The sequence below is a fragment of the Meriones unguiculatus genome, chromosome 10 (genome assembly GCF_030254825.1).
Source record: "Meriones unguiculatus strain TT.TT164.6M chromosome 10, Bangor_MerUng_6.1, whole genome shotgun sequence".
NCBI classification, from domain to species: Eukaryota; Metazoa; Chordata; class Mammalia; order Rodentia; family Muridae; genus Meriones; species Meriones unguiculatus.
Window position 1 is genome coordinate 120,002,157 of NC_083358.1, and position 15,904 is coordinate 120,018,060.

Consider the following 15,904-nt stretch of genomic DNA (forward strand, 5'->3'; position numbering starts at 1 on the left):
AGTATTCTGTAAGAAAGTGGCAGCACCTGCTCTACTGGCTTTCATTGCCAAGTAACTAAAGGGATGACACACAAGGAAAAGCACAGGGGCTGGGAAGCATGGAACATGGCACAGGAGTGTGCATGTATATACATTCCATGTGTGTGGAGTCGGGACACGCAGAAATATGACAGCTGAAAAGCAGATTCCAAGGTTTCAAGAAGGGGCAATGATACATGCCTGTAATCCCAACTCTCAGAAGACTGAGGCAGGAGAATTTAAAATTCGGGGTTAGCTGGGGCTACATAGTGAGATGCAGGAACTTCCTTTCTCTTTCCCAAGTTCTGGAAACTCCTGGTTGGAGGAAAGTCAGCTCTCTTAAACTGGAAGCAGGAAGCATGTCAGCTAGGACTTCCAGCTGTCAATCTTGTGTGTTTGTTTTCAGTACTAGAGGTTGAACCCAGGACCTCACACATGCGACACCTGCTCTGCCACAGAGCCCAAACCCCACGTCCTCCTTCCCACAGTCCTGTTCCTGGGGAGGCCAAGAAGTTGTGAACAGTGAGAATCCGTACTGTTAGGTGAAGAAGCTGAAGAAGAAGTATGTTCTATTCAGGACTCTGTGCTTAGTGTGTCTGGCTGCCTTTTTTGTTGAGGTGGCCAGACACCTGACAAGAAACAACTGCGGAGAGCAAACATTTACTTTGGCTTCCGGTTCGAGGGGTAGCGGTCTGTGACGGCAGGCAAGACGGGGCAGGGGTGTGTGTATGGAGCGTTTGGTCGCGTTGACTCTGCAGACAGGAAGTGAGCCCACTCGCCGGTGATCCACTTCCACTAGAGAGACCACACGCCCCGAAGTCTCCACCTTCCAAAGCAATGCTGCCAGCTGGGGACCAGCTGTTGAAATGCATGAGCTTATGGAGGAAATTTCACATTCAAACCACAGCACCCAGATGGATCTTTTGGGCCGAGCGTGGTAGGGCATGCCTTTAGTCCCAGCACACTCGAAGCAGAGGCAGGCAGATCGTTTTGTGTTCGAGGTCAGCCTTGTCTACAAAGCTAGTCTGGAACAACCAGGACTCTGTTATGCAGAGAAACCCTGTCTCAAAAAACGAAACAAACAAAAACAAAAAGGAGGAGGAGAAGAAGCCGAATTGTTGTGATGACCCTGGCGTTTATGCCCTAACCCCTAGAACTGAAGACACTGGGCTTTGCCTTGGTGTGCTGGGTACACAGGATGCTGGAGAGAAGAAATGGGCAGTAGCCTTGGGACACAGTGTCTAGGAATGTCCAGGACAGGCTCATGGAGCAGGGCAAAGGCTTTCCTCAACCTCACATCACCCCTGGAAGGAGCCAGCATCTCCTGGAAGCGGCACTGCCTCTGCCCAGACAGACTGCTCATCAACAGCTCAGGCTGTTTGAGAGGACAGGAAACTGGGCTCCTGTGCTTTGGTGGGCACTGATCCTCACCTGCAGCATTTGGGTGGAGCTGGGTAGCTGGGAAAATACTGCACACTATAGTGCAAGCCCCTAAGTTACTTTGTAAAATTAAAATGTCCCAAGAATGGCTGGGTAAGATTTAAAATAGTGTGGAAAAGTCTTTTCCAATTACTATGTAAGTACACATTTTGGGCAAGATCATAGGCTACTCTGCATTATTTCCCAGAAGGGACTATGGAGTCCTGGCATACTTAGATCAACCACATTGTGTTTGGAGTTCTCCAGATGTGAGAAAATGCTCAGCTTCTCCCTCTCAGTCTCTTCCCCCTTCCTCCCTCCCTGCTTCCTGCCTCTGGATGCTGTGTGAACAGTGATCTGCCCCATGCCCACAGTGATGGATTGCATCTCCTCAAACTCCAAGCCCAAATAAGCCCATCTTTCTTTAAGCTGCTTCACGTCAGGTATTTGGTAACAGGTAACAAGAAAAATAATATTAGACAGAAAACCAAGCCATAATGCAGAGATGGATCCTTCTAATCCACCAAGCTAATTAGCATGGGAAGAAACAGTCTGGGTCCAGTTGGGGTGTCCTGTTGCTTCTGCTGTTTTCACAAAGAGCAACGGTCTACCAGGGTGTCCCTCCTCTTGACATTGTGAGACGATGCTGCTGTTTACAAAGTTCACTCTCAAGAACGGCACAGCTGAGGTACAAAGCAGCAACTCCCAGCAAAACCCTTCTATGGCTCTAAGTAAGTTTACAGTTGTGGCGGCTGGAATGGAAACAGCCCCGTGACTCACAGGGAGTGGCACTGTTGGGAGGCGTGGCCTTGTTGGAGGTGGTGTGTCCCCAAGGGTGGGCTTTGAGCTCTAATGGAAAGAGAAGGGTCCGCACAGCGCACACGTCCCGGTGGCGCAGGGCCCACTGAGTGGGTAAGAAGATGAGGCACGGTGTTTCAGATAGAGAGGATGTGAGTCTTCAGAAAGGGCTGGACGGACACCTGAAGAAAGTCATGCTTAGAACTGGCTTTGAGGAACAAATGGCACCAATGGGTGGAGGAAGACTGAGGGCTGGGTATGCCATGTCTGGAGGGCCAAACAGCCTGGAGGCTCTGGGACAGCAGGTCCAGGGGTATGTCTGAGAACGCTTTAGTGGTTGAGTGGCTGAGTTCTTGAGTGATAATCTGCAACACTTATTCATTCTGCCTTTGCAGACACAGCCTGTCCCCCATGGCAGGAGCCCTTCGTTACAGGAACTGGGGAGAAGATAGGTGAGGCGGTACCAGACGGATTCATAAGAATATAAGAATTTATAAGAATATAGGTGAGGAGGTACCAGTCCTCACCTACTGTTTTCCTCTTCCCAGTATTCAAATTTCTGCCTTCTTCTACTTCCAAGTGTTGTCGGAAGCAAGCTTGGCTTTCTGTACAGGTAGGGGAAACTTTGGATATTCTGCTTTGAAAAGTATAGTAATTTTTAAACACAGACAAACATTTTTTCCCCTTACTGCTAGGCACTGAATATTTTATGTAATGTCTGCTTTGAAAGTGTCTGAAGGTGAGCATGAAGGCTCATGGCTGTGATCCTAAAACTTGAAAGTCTGAGCCCAGCCTGGGGTGCATAGTGAGTCCCAGCCTGTACCGTTGGCTAAAACCCTGTCTTAAAAGCCTTACCTATCCAGAAAAGTACCTAACTTTTTCTTTCCTTTTCATATTAGCATAGCTAAATTAACTCAGTGAATTTCAGTGCTAAAACCCCCCACAGACCTGAGAAGCTGTTTACCAGTTCTCCCTAAGTACTTTGTTTGGACAGAGGACACATTTGACTATTTTGAAAAGCTAAAATGGTTTTCCGATGCATACTATTTAATGATATATACATGTGTAGATATGCATTATATATAATGCATATATAATTGTGTACATATATACAATATACTATATATAATTATATGTCATTATATGTAATATGTATTATATATAATAATTCTATATAATTATTGTCATCTTCCTAATATATAGCATAGTATACATATATGTTATGTATGCACATATGCATACATCTAAAGCAATGCATAGTTAGCCCAGGATAGCTAGCTTCAGCCTCACAGTTCTCCTATAGCTGACCCATGGGAACCGTAGACATGTGTAATTACCCAGTTATCTAAATAAACATTTTATATGAATTCATTATAGATTCATGCTTTAAAATACGGATATCTCTTTGAAAAACTGAACAAATGTAATTTACATTCTCACTCTCTCTGACTTTGAGAGATGGGTTCTCTTGTATCCCAAGCTGCTCTTAAACTCACCATGTAGTTGAGGTTGGCCTGAAATTGTGAATTCTGCTGCTCCTGCCTCCCAAGTACTGGATTACAGTCACCACACCAGCTGACCCACTTCACTTAAACAGTGTGTTGCTTTGCTTGTATAACACATTGAGTCCAGGTAAGTGGAGTCTTTGGAAGTTGAGGGGTTTTTCCTCCATTTTCATGTGTTTGGTTTGTTTGTTTTGGGTTTGATTGTTTGAGACAGGGTATGGCTACTTAGCCCAAGCTATCTTTGGATTTTCTTTGTCAACCAGGCTGCCCTTGAACTTACAGTGACTCCATTGTCTCTGCCTCCTAAGTTGAGATTTGTAAGTATGAGCTACCACACCTGGCTGGATTTCTTCTTTCTGGTGCAGAAAAGAAGATACCAGTCTAACCATGTTGCTCTTAGCATGCTAGTGGAAAGGGACTCAGGGATACTGGCAAACTCACTGCTCTGAGAGGTGCAGGCGTTGGATGAAAGATGAGATCGGGAGTTAAGAAGGTTGCACGCCCAATACCACTGGCTCTGCAAAGCTGCTCAAGGCCCTGATGTTGGGGTCTCTTTGGCATTACGGAAACCCCACAAATGGCTGCTTGCCTGCTCAGTATTTGAAGGGCTTCGATGAACTGGAAAGGGTAGAGCTGATTTGAATTTTCTGCCTTTCTGTCAGGAGAAAGATCTGGTGAAGACCCATATTTTGGAGTGAAACAGCCTGCGGCCCTCTGCTGGTGTCCTATGATCTCAGATACATGCTTAGCTTCCCTAAGATACTTTTCCCTTCCACATCCAAGAGGAAGCAACAATCCCCATCTTTCAGGGATAATGTGAGAACAAAATACAACAACAGGGGAGCAGGGATGAATGACAGCTGGTAGGGTGTTTTCTAGCATGCACAAAGCCTGGGGTCTCATCCCACGCTGAAAACTGAGCGTGAGGTCGTGCACTGTAAAGCCAGCACTTGGAAGGTGTGAGCTAGAGGACTGAAAGTTCACGATTATCCTCTAAGTACACAGAGCTCGAGGGTAGTTTGGTTTGCATCAGCTCCAGTCCCCAAAACAACCCCCTCCCAAATAAACCCAATAATGTAGTTTTCTATGTTTTGAAATTTGAGAATTTTACACAGGAGTACAATGTATTTGCTCATTTCTATCCCTTCCTTTCCTCTTTCCAACTCCTCCAATGTCCTTTCAAACTCATGACCTCTTCTATAATTATTGTATACACACACATACTCACAGATTCACACACTCACACACTCACACATTCTCACACGCAGGCACACACAAACATACACACACCACACACACACACCACAACCTACTGAATCCAATTAGTGTTATTGTATGTCTGTATGTGCCTAAGTTTAGGAGACCACTACAGAAGGAAAACAGATTCTCTGTCCTCAACAGTCATTAACTGCCTGTAGCTATTCATCTAGGAGCGAGGCCTTGTGAACTTTTCCCTTCATCCATGTCAGCATGTTGATAGGTGTGGTCTTTTGCAGGCAGCCATATTGTTTAGAGTTCACTGGTGTGACGATCTTGTCCTGTCCAGACCACACTATCGAGCTGTAGTTGCCCTGGTGCTGACAGTAGTTTCAACAAGCTAAGAATACTTTCAGTAAATATTCTGTTTCTCTCACACAATTCTTGACTCCATCTTTGAATTCTGGAACAGCAAGCTCACAGTGAAGAGCAAGGCATGGGGGAGGGGCACTCATGACAGGATCCTCCACTCAGCTTCAGGCCCCACCTCCACCCCTCCACCCCTGGTCTCTGAAGCTGTCTGCCTCTCTCAGGGGACCTCAGAGCTGCGTAAGAAGAAATAGCCTTTGGTCTGATGCCAGCTAGAGCGCAGCCTTTCCAGAGCTGTCCCAAGCCCAAGGCGTTTCCCGGGAACTGGACCAGCTCTCAATGGAAGAGGCCTGGCTCCTCTGGGCTTGGCAAATGTCTTTGGTCTTTCCAAAGAACCCTGCCTGGGTCCTGCCAAACATGATGTGCTTCTCTTTTTCCTCGGGCAGTTTCTGTTCATCAATCCAGGCATCTTGGAGAAGAAATTCATTGCACTGGAGACACTTTCCCCCAAAGACTCCAGCCTGGAACGTATGTTCCCGGCTAAGAATATTCCGTCCCAACCCCTAAAACTTTGTGTGTTGCCATTCCAGCAGCCAGGACTTCTGTATGTGCCTTAGTTCGATGTCACTTGAGGCTGAAAAAAAAAGGTATTTTAGCCATCGTCAAATACATTATAGAATTAACTTTATTGCCCTAATTTGCACTGTTACATGCACATTCGAAATCCATGGGCTTCAAGAGAAAGATAAACGAGAATGGCTCTTGTCAGGGTGTTCATTACTTCTGTGCACAATTCTCTGGGAAGATGAAGAGTCTCCATACATTTTTTTTTTAAAGGAGATTCTTTTATTTTCTGCTATGTACTTTCGCCAAGGACAGCAAACATTGTGAAGGGCACATCTAAGTCTGACCCTACTTCTCCACTGAAAGTTAGGTCAATAATTAGGTCATTAAAATAGAGAGTACAGGGTGAGCTGCAGCTCAGTAGGGCATCTGCCAAGCTTGCAGAAAGCTCTCACTTTAATGTCCTGCATGACATCAGCTGCATAGGTGGTGGTGCAGACCTGGAATCCTGGCCTCAGGAGGTGGGGACGGGAGGATCAGAAGTTCAAGATCAACCTTAGTCATAAGGTAAGTCCAAAGCCAGCCTCAGATACATAAAGCCCTATTTCAAAACAGAGAACCAAACACAAAACAGCACCACCAAAGAAGCCAGCGTGTGTGTGTGTGTATGGTGTGTGTGTGTGTATAGTGTGTGTGTGTGTGTGTGTGTGTGTGTGTCCCACTTCTTGGAACATCTGAAGGAAGGAAATGGAACATGTTTTTTTGTTGTTGTTCCCATGTGACTGAGATGAGCCTGAAGTTGCCTGTCTATGGGAAGAGTCCCTGGAGCTTTAAAATTCCTAGGAGGATTCAAGCAGGGAAAGGAGGCTTGGCTAGCTCTCCCAGCCTTGGGTAGAAGCATGCTCTGTCTGGGGATTTGTTTCCCTTTTCTTTTGAGGCAGTAGAATGGAGCTGACCATGAGCTGAGCCCTCTAAAACTGTGAGCCCAGACAAGCCTTTCCTCCCTCCGTGGTTTACCTGAAGTTGTCCCAGTGGTGGAAAGTTGATAGTTTTGAGCACGAGGTACAGTAGTAAAGAGTTCTACGCATCATTATCCATGCAGATTTCTCGGTCTGTGTCCTTCCAATCGGCTTCTAATGCTTGTAAAGAAACTTGTGTATGACAACTGACCCCTTCTCTAGATAGCCGTGCAGAAGGAGGACTGAAGGCGAGCTAGTGAGAGTGCCTGTGGCTGGAGTCCGGTTCTAGAGTTGACCACGCCAGTTACCTCTGAACAAGCTGCTGAGTTGTAGCTTTCCCAACTTGATACAGGACTAAATAGGAAAAACAGTTTCTATTTTCTAAATCAGAACTAATGAAATCAGGGCTTACTGGTAACCTTTATTGTTGTTGTTGTTGTTGGTGGTGGTGGTGGTGAGTGTTTGCACATCCATACAGATGCACAGGTGTGTAGAGGCCAGGGATCACCCTGGCTGTCATTCTTGGAAGATAGCACCTTATTTATTTGACAGAGTATCTCTGACAGGCCTGCAAGTTGCTGATTCAGGTAGATTGGTTTTCTTCAAGGCCTAGGAATCTGCTTCTTTGGGGCTGAGATTACATGTGTGCACCATGATGCCTGCCTTTTTAAAATATGTGTGTGCTGCGAGTGGACAAAACACATGTGCCAGAGTGTGCATACGATGGCATTCCATCGTGCGGATCCTAGAGATTGAATTGGTGGCAAGAGCCTTTCCTGGCTCTTCTCTCACCAGTCTTCATTCCTTTAATTGCAGGTGGGCTCTATAGATGGGACCTGGGCCCTTGTGATTACAAGGAAAGCACTCAAAATGGACTGAGCTCTCTCCCCAGCCTTGAAACTTTTATTACTGGTAATGTATATGATTCAAGCACAGGTCTGGGGTGGAAAGTCCTTTGTGTTGGCCATGGAATAAATCTCATATCTTGTTTTAATTTTGCCTTTGCCTTGCCAAGGGGTTTGCACAGATGTCGATATTATTCTTTGGGCAGTGAGCCCATACATTGACAGGGGCCTGCAAGCTGCTACTATAAGGGGAAGAATAGGTGCAGCCTTCGTAAGGTAGCTGATGAAGCACAGGCTGAGCCCAGCTGTCGTGTAGGTTACTTCATGCTTTGAAAAGGGAAGGTGGCTTCCTGTCACCTCCAGCTGCCATGCACTTTACTGGGAGAAGTCTTACTCAGGGTAAGTGAGGTCGAGGAGTCCTGGCTGCGACTAGCTGTATGTCCTGAGGCAAGTTGCTTAACCTCTGAGACTTAAAATTTTCATCATCTATAAAAATAGACTAATACCCAGCTTTCAGAGATGTTGTAAGACTAGAGAACCTCATTATCTGCCTCATGGAAGAAAGCAAGAGATAAATCATTGAAAAAAAAGGAATTACTTTTTAGTTTTCAGCCTATACTGATTCCTTTTGCCTTACTCATTTTTCTTCTTAATTCTTTGCATAGGCTTGCATGAAAAGTCTCTTACATTCTGGGAAGGATGCCTATGTGTTGGGGGAATCCTGGTAGGTGGCATAAGTTTGTCAAAGTGTGCAAGCCTTTCTCAGGTCATTGAGAAATGGTGGTGGCACAGAGGTCATTTTAAATGTCACTGCTCATTTGCACACCATCTGGGGACAGAGGCACATGTGCAAAGAAAAGTAGAGCACGCTCAGCAGGATGAACCGTGTGGGACCAGAAGGACACTTCCCATGCTAGAGATGTCCAGGCCGCAGAAGCCTCGCAAATGAGTACTGACGACAGTCTGAGAGCAGCAAAGGCACTACCGCTCTCACCTTCAGAGCAGTGCTGCAGCATTGTAGATCGTCATCCACAAAACGGAGAGCTTGTGAGCTGCCAGACCAGCACGGGCCTTCTGAGGGGCATGCGCGGTCAGGCAAGCCTTTAGCTGACCTTGGATGCTTCTCTTCGAGTCTTCACTGTTCTCTTTTGTGAGAGCAACATTTTCAGTCTGTGAAGTAGAAAAAGTAGATTATTTCCCCCCTGATATGTTGGGTTATCATTTGTTCGAAAGAATGTGTCCCCATTTTTTTGTCTTTCACTGTGTAAACCAGACTGGCTTTAAACTCACAGAGATCGATTACATGTACTACCTCACCTGGCTGCCTTCATTTCTTGTGTCTCTTCTTCCTGGGATAGCAGTCCTTTACTCATTCCTTTCCTTTCTTTCTATCATAACCCGAGGCTCTACCAGATCCCAAGATTGTCAAGCCCTCATTCTGTTGGGCTGTGGAAACTTACCAGTTGAAAAAGAAAAAAAGAGTAGGACTCCGCAAACAGGCTCACACCTACTTTCTGTATCAAATCCCAAATTAACTCTAACTTTTTAAAGAACCCTGTTGGTAATAAGTAGTATGCCGTCTTTTTAAAAAAGTATGGTAAGTCAACACCATTTTCTTTGGTTCTTCTTCCATTACTCTCTGTCAGTGGAAACCATGCTAGCTTGTGTCTTCATGCCCCACCCACCACCTGTGTATCAAACAGAGGTTGTCGTGGTGCAATGGCAGTACAGTGGGGTGCAAATTGTTCATGCTTCTGAGTTCAGTGGTTCAAGTCAAGGCTGGTGGCCTGTCAGATGCGAGCCTTACAGTGGCAGGCCAATCATGCCACCTTGTGCTATCGCTTTCTGTTACACATTCAAAGATTACGCAAGTGAAAAATGGAACAACCAGGTTCCAGCCCCAATTTGCGTGTATGTGTGTGTGTGTATGAGAGAGCAATGCAAGTGTATATGTTTGTGTGTGCGGGTGTATGCACATAGATATTGTAGGCTTGAGTTGGCACCATGTATCTTTGTCCATCATTTTCCATTATTCTTTTTTTGAGACAGGACTGGAACTCACTTACTGGGTGAGCCTAGCTGGCTTGTGTATGCCAGGGACTCTTCTGTCCCCATCTGCTCAGTATTGGGATCACAGACAGGTTCCAGCACCCTTGGCTTTTTATGTAGGTGCTAGGGCGGCAAGCTCAGGTCCTCATATTTACTTGGCATGAGCCATCTCCTGGGCCATTCAGCTATAATTTTGGTCCTAAATTTAGAGCACCTTCTACTGCATATCACTCCCGACCCTGACACACACACTCTGGGGACAATATAGTTGAAAACCTAATTCTTTAAAGTATCATGGGACCCAAACCACCTGCTTCTCTTTAAATCCCTGATTGCCTTGTACCTTAGAATACATATGCATTAGTTTTTCTGCCAGGGTATGAGAGAGAGAGAGGAGAGAGAGAAATTTTTTTTTACACTTGTCTCTATTCCCAAATGCTTGAGGTGGTTCATTGCGCAAGCTAATCTTCGCCTGCATTCAGTGACTCATTGAAGGGGTCATCAAGTTCACATGCTGATATGAATAAAGGAGGGGAGGAACAGGCGAATTAACAATCTATTAAGAGACAAGTATGGACATTTCCAATAAATTTTTTATGCAAATAGAATGTTCTGCTTAAGTTAATCAACACATCGAGTATTTCTAGAAATGTACTGCAAATAAATGAGTAAACAGACAAACAAATATAATGATTGACAGGCTGAAGAGACAACAAAATCGAAGTATGCCTCTGCTCTGTTAGTCATTCGTCAACCCTAGTTCTTGCAACCTGTGGCATCCTGTCTGGCAAATCAGGTGTACAATTTAAGAAGTTCAGAGCTGAAGAGAATTCTCCATGAGTAAATGACAGTGCCACTTCTCGGCTGCCTCCAGCACTCAGGAAGAACCTAGGTTCAGAACACACAAAGTCATTCCTGAGGGAATACCGCTGGTTAGATGGACACAACCATCACTTGACCATCCAGTGCTGCATCAGGGAGAATTTAGACTGACATGTCCTTTCAGACTCACCCAGGCTTCTGGCCTCCAGGCTGGTCACAGAGAGCAGCTGCCACCGAGTCAGGGAGCACCGGTGGTTGTACGGGGACATGGGAGTCACAGTTGTTTTGTTTTCTTCAGCCTTCAGACTGCTATTTGGCTAGATGCTATTACATAAAACTATTAATGGCTTTGCAGGTCCTGGTGTTAATGGAGAACAAGGACTCTCAGCTGGGGCTCCTGCTGTCTCTTCCAGATCTCTGAGGAGCTTTGGCCGTATCTGGAGACATTTTTGCTTATCACAAACCAAAATGTGCAGTGAATGGGAGAAGTCTGGAATGCTGCCAGATGACAGCCCTCATTGCACAGGACAATCCCTGTGACCCGCATGACAAAACAATTCTCCAGATCCTGGTGTCAGTAGGACAGAGGTCAGAGCCCTGACTTACAGGTGCCAGCAGCATCCAGATAGGGGACCCCTCTAAGGGAATGTGAGGCAATTTCACTTTTGCAGAATACTTTGAGATCCTTGTTTAAAAGCTGCTGTGTAATTTTTTTTGTAAAAGAAAAACTCATGTTGCTACATGTTCTCAGGCTTCAGGGAAGCTTGCTGGCAAGGGCTGACTCAGCTCCTTCCTGAACTTTACAGATGTTTTTTCCTTTCCTTTCCTCTCTGCTTTCCTCCCCTCTGCTTTCCTTTCCTTTCCTGAAGGTCTCTTTCCTTTCCTCTCCTTTCCTTTCCTCCCCTCTCCCCCCTTTTCCTTTCTTTTTTTCCCCTCTCCTTCCCTTTCTTTCCTTTTCCTTGGGATGCACCCCCATGCGTGTGTTATGTGAGTGTGAGCACAAGCAGGTGTGGTTGCTTGTGAGGGCAACAAGTCACTCACTTCCTCAATTGCCCCCACTTATGAGAGACCCCCACACAGGGTCTCTCAGCTGAACCTGGAACTTAATGTCTGGCAGGTCTGGCTGGACAGTGAGCTCCAGGGATCTGCCTGATTCCCAGCATGTCTGGTTTCTGGGGGGGTAACTGAGGCTCTGAACTCAAGTCTTCATTCGTGGGTGGCAAAGGCTCTTTTTTTAACACAGGGTCTCATGTAGCCCTGGTTAGCCGTGAACTTCCTATGTCACCAAGGGTGACTTCAAGTCCTTATTTTCTCACCTCTGTCACCTGAGTGCTGGCATGGCTGGCATGTGCTGCCATGTCCTGTTCATGTAATCCTGGAGTCGGGACACAAGGCTTCCTACATGCTAAGTGGGCACTCTATATCTCTAAGTCTAAGTTGTTTGAATTTTGAAACTTTGATCCTGCACCATCTTATTATAAGTCACCTTCAGCATAGTATTAAGAGTCTTGGTGGGTAGTGGTGGCACATGCTTTTAATCCCAGCACTCAGGGAGGCAGAAGCAGGTAGATCTCTGTGACTCTGGGGCCAGCCTGGTTTACAGAGTGAGTTCCAGGACAGCCAGGACTACGAAGGACCCTGTCTCAGAAGCCAAAACTAATCAACCAAGCAAGCAAGCAAGCAAACAAACGAACAAACAAAGAAACAAACAAAAAGAGTCTCAGAGAGAATGTTCTGCATTGACCTTGGGACCCCAGAACCTGCTGCTGTGATAGCTCAGCTACATGTGAAGTTAGAACAATACACCTGAGTTCCAGTGTTCCCCCTCTCTGTTAGGGAATTTCTCCTCTGTAGCTGATCAGGATCACACAGAGAATGATGAAGGGTTAAACGACTTCCAATGTTGAGGCTCTCAAGTATCATATTTATTATTTCTGGAAGCGTTTAGGAAAAAAATATCAGCCACACAGACAAGATAGTTTTAAGCCAAGCTTGCTTCTGATTTAAGTTATTTCCTTCCAGCTAAGCATGTCAAGTCAAGTGCATCTCAATCAGTTTGTCTGAAAAGGAGGTCCATGCATGGTGTACTTTAGAAATGTCTTTGACGTTGACAGATATTAGAAAATATTAAATGGGTTGAGAATCTGGGAGGCTGGGAAAATGGAGAAACATAATTCCTTTTAAGGGAAGGATCATGTTCTTAGATTGTGAGGAATAGTTTCCTGATGAAAAGGTAATTTGACTAAGGATGATGATTGAAAAAGAGAGGCAACCACTGAAGACCAGGTGAAGACATGAAATTTCCCACTACAAAAGTAGATTGTAGTTAAGAAAACTCTCCATTGTCTATGGAAGAGTGATCTGCTGGCTGTGTTAATAAGATTATCTTTCCTTGGAAAGGGGTAGGGAGGAGACGAGGGAGGGAGGGTGGGATTGGGAGGGAATGAGGGAGCGGGATACAGCTGGGATATAGAATTAATACAATGTAACTAATAATAAAAATGAAAAGAAAAACCTTTCTGAAAAAAAAGATTATCCTTCCTCCCTTCCTTCCTCCTTCCTTCCTTTCCACCTCTCTCCCTCCTTCCCTCTGGATCCCCCACCCTTCCTCTCTTCCTGCCATCCTTCCTTTACAGAAACTCATATAGCTCATGCTGGCTTTATAGTTGCTATGTAGGCTGAGATGACCCTGGACTTTGAATTCTCCTGCCTCCATCTCTTGAATTCTGGGGTTACAGGTATGTGCCACCATGCCTGGTTTTGTGGGTTTTGATACTGGGGACTGAACTAGGGCTCTAAGCATGAGGTGAACATGCACCCTACGTGTATAGCCAAGGGTGACTCTGAATTCCTGATTCACCTGCATCCACCCCCGAGTGCTGGAATTATAGGTGTGTACCACCACACCCAGTTCATCCAGGGCATCATGCGTGCTAGGTACGCAGTAGAGCAACCGGGCTGCTGACTTCTATCCCAACTAAGGTACAGCAGTTTGATGAATTCCTGTAGTGTCCTAACAACATCCCAACCTGGAGGGCACCACGGGAGATCTCCAAGGGGACCAATCAGGAGGTAACTGAGAGCTGAGAGCTGCAGTGAGACTGTCAACCTTTGAGTTCTGTGTGATAGATGTTTCTCTAAACGTTTTTTTCCCTTTCACTGCTTGAAGGGCATTATGGGAATGTAATTGGCTCAGAGTGATGACATTAACATTATGAATAATGCTTGGGGGCTAGACTCAGGATGCTGGGAACTGGCTGCTAGATTCCCAGAACGTTTTTGCATACTGCTGTTGGGAAGCCAGGCCAGCAAAGCGACTGTCAGATGGAAGCAGACAGCAGAAAGCGCTGGAAGGAGAGCTAGTCAGATGGAATTGTGCAAGAACCGTCCTATTTTGTTTGTGGTGTCGCATACTGTGATGTGGTGGTGCTCAGTTTGCCCTAACTTCATTCCTAGACTCAGTCTGCAAAGTATTCTTCCAGTGTCCCTCAAGTGTGCTTTCTGTCCTAGCTTCTGTTCCCTGTGCTCAGTCATGTCAGAAACCCTGGGAGGACCAAGAAGCCAGCAGTCACATCTCAGGTCTCTGGACTCTGCTTTTCCATGTTCGATAATTGAAAGAATGGAATGAAGTAAAAAAAAATAAACACTACATGACCTGGTTGCTAGCACCTTAAGGTGGGGGTGAGGTCTTGAGGTAGAAACTGGGGGTTTAATGTGTGTGGTGAGTGTACTTGCTAGTGTCTGTTTATGTGCCCATGCACGTGTGTGTGTGTGTGTGTGTGTGCGTGTGTGTGCGTGTGTGCGCGTGTGTGCGCGCACGCGCACGCGCACACATGGAGGTTAGAGGTCAATGTTGGCTGTTTTCTCTTTCTCTCTCTTTTTGAGACAGGGTTTCTCTGTGTAACCTGGAACTCACTCTGTAGACCTGGCTGGCCTCAAACTCACAGAGCTATGCCTGCCTCTGCCTCTCCGAGTGCTGGGATTACAGGTGTGTGCCAACAGGGCTGTCTGGGATCTTAATGGAATGCCATCTTTATTTCTGAGACAGCATTTCTCGACGAACCTGGAGCTTGTTGTTGTGACTGGGCTGACTGCCCAGTGAGCTTCAGTGATCCAGCTGTCTCTGCCACCCCTGGGCACCACCACCCCTGCCTTTTAAGGTGGGTGCTAGGGATCTGGACTCAGGCTTGCTAGGCCGAGAGTGCACTGAGCCAGCTCCAACTGAACCTTTACAGGGAGGACTGAAGAGATGTTCAAGAGTATAGATTAGAGCACAGTCGATAGAGTAAATGTCTATTAAAATTTTCACAAATGGCTACAAACTCGTTATGAGTCCAAATAGCATGTGACAAAGGCTGGCAGGCTTTATTCTAAAGGGCAAAGTAGAAAATATATTAGATTTACTGGCCTCTTGGTCTCTATAGCAACTATTAAGCTCTTCAATATCATGAAAGCGGCTATAGACAGTACAAATGGGCTGTTTGCCAATAAAATTTTACTTGTGGGGCCAAGGACGTGGCCCAGTTGCTACAGAGCTTGCCTAGCATGCATGATGCCCTGGATTTAATCCCACAACCACATGAACTGGGTATGGTAGTACACGTCACTAATTCCAGCACTTGGGGTGAGGGGTGCAGGCAAATCAGGAATTCATAGCCATCCTTGTCTATATAGAGAGTTCAAGGCTAGCCATAGACCCTGTGTCAAAAACACAAAACGACAAACAAATGAACAAAAACTAAAAAACCTCTCACAATTAATGGACACTGAAATTAGGATTTCAGCGTATTCAGTAATTTCCACAAGGCACAAAATGACATTCCTCTTTAAAAAAACAAAACAAAACAAAACTTCAACAGTTATAAATGTAAAAGCCATTCCCACTGTGCAGGAAGTGACCCAGAAGATTTGTCTATGGCTGTTGGTTACTGACCCCCGGTACAAAGGAAATTGCAGTGACCTGGAAATCACACAGACTAGGGTTAGAAATCTGGTCCCATTTACTTTTAGCAAGTTGCTTGGTTTGCCTGGAAGCCGATTCCTTTCCTAAAGCTTCAGGCCCCTCACATGGAAACAGGGTGGTAAAATCTCCCGTGAATGATGATTGTGGAGACTAAAAAGATGGCATGGGCCTGGGAGAATGGCTTAGCAGGCTCAGCAGCACAAACCTGAGTTCAAATCCCTTCCTTCATGTAAGCATATGTCTAACATGCTACAGCCAGACAGCCCGAGGATCCACACAGCTCTCTGGCCAGGCAGTCTAGCCAATGGGTGAACTCTGGATTCAGGTAGAGACATGGTCTCAAAAGAAAGGGTGGAGAGCTGTGGCGGGGTCGACCTCTGGCCCCCACATGCACAG